Source organism: Nannospalax galili, unplaced genomic scaffold (genome assembly GCF_000622305.1).
Source record: "Nannospalax galili isolate Female #2095 unplaced genomic scaffold, S.galili_v1.0 scaffold1231, whole genome shotgun sequence".
In the NCBI taxonomy this organism is placed as follows: Eukaryota; Metazoa; Chordata; class Mammalia; order Rodentia; family Spalacidae; genus Nannospalax; species Nannospalax galili.
Genome location: NW_008329696.1, coordinates 421,600 through 426,133, shown reverse-complemented (window position 1 = coordinate 426,133; position 4,534 = coordinate 421,600).

The following is a 4,534-nucleotide window of genomic DNA, read 5'->3' as shown; positions in this document are numbered from 1 at the left end:
TAGTATAGTTCTCAAAGTATGGCTGTTAAACATCCAAGAAAGTTAGTTCTACCAGTTTGGTACTTTTAATTACCATGTACTATGTAGATAAAGCTTGGGCAAAGACCAACTATTCTCAGATAAACCTTACCTAAATGCATACTATATTCCTTGAGCTAGTTGAATGTATAATTTGTCAGTAGGTTGTTCAATTAATAGGGTTCCCTCTGTTTTTTTTTTTTTTAAACTAGATAGGCATTATTTCTCACATTGTTTAACCCTTCCACCATGGTTTCCCTATTTAAAGTGCCTCCATTTTCCCCATATCTCCCTTAATAGTACCCTTCTCCTATGGTCCCACCTCTCTTCACCTCCTTCTTTCCCTTTAGCCCCAAGGTTCCTTGTAAAACCTTCCCTCCCCTCCCCTTTCCCCCATCCCTATTTCTCTTCCCTTTTTCTCTCTTCTTTCTTCCTCTCTCCTTTCCTGTCCCCCCCTTTTTCTATTCTGTTTTATTTTGCTTTGGTTTTTCACATTTAATTAATTAACTAATTAATTAATATTTTATGTGTTTGAATATTCTGCCTGCATGGATGTAAGCGCACCACAAGTGTGCAGTGTCCACAGAGGTCAGAAGAGGGCATTGGATCCCCTGGAATTGGAGTTATGGGTGGCTGTCAGTTGCCATGCAGGTGCTGGGAATTGAACCTGGGTTCTCTGCAAGAACAGCCAGTGCTTTTAAGGGCTGAGCCATCTCTCCAGCCCCAGTGCTTCTGTTTTGATAGATGGTTTCACTATGTAGCCCAGGCTGGCCGGGAGCTCATTGTTCCATTGCCTTCCACATGCTGGGATGACAGTGTGTACTGTCATAGCCAGGCCTCACACTGGCTTTTTCTATGTCTTTCTGTTTTAGAGCTGTGAAGCCCCCCACTCTTTTACCCCTAGAGAAAAGCTGGTGCGGTGGGCAGTGAACTCCGCACAGCTCAGAGGGGATGGGAATGGGCAGGCAGACCGGCATGGTGGTATTCTAGGTCTTTGCTCAGGCAAAGCACGGTAGCTTCCCAGGACATAGGGACCACTAACTGGCCAGCCCTAGTAGGGTCACCTCGGCATCTCAGAATGTAGATTCCACTGACAAGGCTAGAGATCCACTGTGGTCTGCCTCCGGAGCCCAAATGTTCCTCCTGGGATTTCAGCTGCCATGTTGGAAGAGGAAAAAAGATCCCACCTGGTTTCTGCTCCTGTAACAGCCAGGACAGGTTTGCTTCTCTCTATTTTGTTTTCACTAGAGCATCACTCTCTCTCTCTCTCCCTCCCTAGCTCCCTCCCACACATACACACACAATATAACTCTAAGTTACATATCATGGGGTTGGGGGTTAAGAGCACTGGCTGCTCTTGCAGAGGACCTGGGTTCAGTTCCCAGCACTCACAGGGCCGCTAACAACCATCCTTAACTGCAGTTCTAGGTGATCCTCATCCAACATTGAACATATGGGTGCACTTATATACATGTAGGCAAAACACTATCATACACGTACAATGTGAAATCCAAAAACATGTGAAAAGATGTATCAAATGGGTATATATGGGTATATATGGGTATATATGCTTGTGATACATGTAGCCAAATGTGGCTTAAGGATGGAAATCTTCTGAGGAGCAGGCTTTCATTGAAATTTTGAAAATTTAATACAATGTATTTTTATTGAACTTGAATTCTGTTCCCCATCTTCACCACCTACTACCCCCACCCAATTTCGTGTCATATGTACTTATATATAAAATAATAATCGGTATGACCATCTTCATATATATAGCCCAGAAACATCATCATATGGAGAGAGCAAGAGCGAGCAAGTGAGTGAGAGACAGACAGACAGACAGACAGACAGACAGACAGGGAACTATACACACACAACAAACTCCTGCTTATTTTTTGCTCATGGCTGCTTCTGAGCAAACATATTGTACCTTAACAATAAAGTGTGTCAGTATTCTCAAAGTTACACAAACGGCTGTGCTGAGGACGATGCAGTGTCTCAGCCTGATTTTCACTGTCTAGATGCTGCAGATTTTCTTTGCTTTGGATCTTAACAAGGCATTAATTTTTCCCCTCATTGATATGCATAGTCAGACATTGTTAATCTTTGGGACACTCGCTGGTCAGATGCTTGGGATAAACCTGGATTAAGGGAATACTGATAACCAATGGTCCCAATGTGCTAAACAGGTTGGGTAACCAGAGACCAGGAGGGTATTCTTGAATTTGGCAGAGCAGCTCAAGGTGAGCTGCTCATGACACTGTTGGGCGTGTCCTAAGTTTGATTCACGACAGTGCTGATGTTGGTAGCATGTGGCGATCCTTGGGAAGATGGGTTCCCACATGCTGGTGTGCATTTGCCTGTCTTTATACTGGGGTGGAACCTCAACTCAGCTTTTCTGGGGCTTCTTCCTTTGGGCTATGGTTTTATAAGCAGGGGCCACATGTATGGAGAAGTTACTGCCCCTTCTGCATGTAATGGTCCTTAATCTTCCAGGAATTCCAGCACTAGCCCAGATGGAAAAGGAGTTAAAACAATCGCCACTTCCTATCAGTCTTCCTTTCTGGACTATGAACTCCAAGCAGGAATGTCTTAAAAGTATTTTTGGATAAATATCTTCCTTTTTCTGAGGATACCTCTAGGAGACAGTCCAGTTGTGTGCCCTTCAATACATCTCCCTTTTATGCCCAGTGCTACCCTTTGTGTGCCAGCCCCTGAGGGGTCTGATCAGAGCTTGTGCAAGAATCATCTTTCCTCTTTACTGGTCTGACTTGGTTTGTGCCCTGTGTCGGGAGGATGGATGCTTTCTGTTCCTCTGGCATCTGATGCCCTATTGCGGCTGCATGAAACTTGATTTCAGTCCTTGCTCTCCAAGAGGTCCCCCTCCCAACCTAAAGATCAGCAAGCTGCCTGTGTTTGAATGGGCCATGTGGTCCCTAAGTTCAACTCTGAATCAGACCCTAGGGACTCAGGGAGGAAAAAAGATGCTTTCATCCCTGTTGATCAAAGTGGAAATTGGTCTAGGTCTGTTGGAGGAGGAGGTAGAAGTAGAGATTTAAAATAAGGGCTGAGGAGATTCTCGGTCAGTCAAGTGCTGGCCATGTAAGAATGAGTCCCTGAGTTTGGTCCCCAGAACTCATGTCAAAAGCCAAGTATGGTGTTGTATACTTGTAATCCCAGATCGCTGGGGTTTGCTGGCTAGCCAGACAAGCCTGCTCAGTGATCCCCAGGCCATTGAGAACCTGTCTTAATAAACAAAACAGATTGTATTTGAAGAAGACACCAGAGATTGACCTCTGACTTCCACATGCACCCACATACACATGTGTATCTGCATTTACACAAACACACACATTATACAGAGAGAGAGAGAGAGAGACAGACAGACAGACAGACAGACAGACAGACAGACAGATGTGTTGGTACACGCTTGCAGTCCCAGCATTGAAGAGGGGTAGGCAGGAGGATTGTGAGTTTGAGGCCCGCCAGGGGCTACAGAGAGTTTCTTCTCCCTTCATTCTCCTCCTCTTCCTCCTCCTCCTCCTCCTCCTCTTCCTCCTTATCCTCCTCCTCTTCTCTTCCTCCTCCTCTTCCTCCTCCTCTTCCTCCTCCTCTTCTCTTCCTCCTCCTCTTCCTCCTCCTCCTCTTCCTCCTTGTCATCCTCCTCCTCTTCTCTTCCTCCTCTTCATCCTCCTCTTCCTCCACCTCCTCTTCTCTTCCTCTTCCTCTTCTCTTCCTCCTCCTCTTCATCCTCCTCTTCCTCCTGCTCCTCTTCCTCCACCTCCTCTTCTCTTCCTCCTCCTCTTCTCTTCCTCCTCCTCTTCCTCCTCCTATTCTCTTCCTCCTCTTCCTTCTATTCCTCCTCCTCTTCTCTTCCTCCTCTTCCTTCTATTCCTCCTCCTCTTCCTTCTATTCCTCCTCCTCTTCCTTCTATTCCTCCTCCTCTTCCTTCTCTTCTCTTCCTCCTCCTCTTCCTCCTCTTCTTCCTCCACCTCCTCTTCTCTTCATCCTCCTCTTCTCTTCCTCCTCCTCCTCTTCATCCTCCTCTTCCTCCTCTTCTCTTCCTCCTCTTCCTTCTCTTCCTCCTCCTCTTCTCCTCTTCTCTTCCTCCTCCTCTTCATCCTCCTCTTCCTCCTCCTCCTCTTCTCCTCCTCCTCCTCCTCCTCATTCTCTTCCTCCTCCTTGCTCTATCTCTCTGTGTCTGTCTGTATGTCTCCCTGTCTCTGTCTCTTTCCAGCAGAGTAACTGGAATCTACATGCTTTCTTCGGCATTGATATAGGAACTAACACAGTGAGAGCCAAGTAAACCTGCACGCAGCGGCACTCAAGAATACCTGGCACAGGAGAAAGAATAAGTCTGCGCGTACCCACAAGGATGAAAAACGCCCTCCATGCGGAGTGGGAATGTGTGCCACTGAGAGCTAGATTTGTTCCATAGTTTATGTTAAAAGAAATTAAAGACAAAGAAATGACTGTAGTTTTATAAGCATATAAATGTTCATGTATGTGTGGA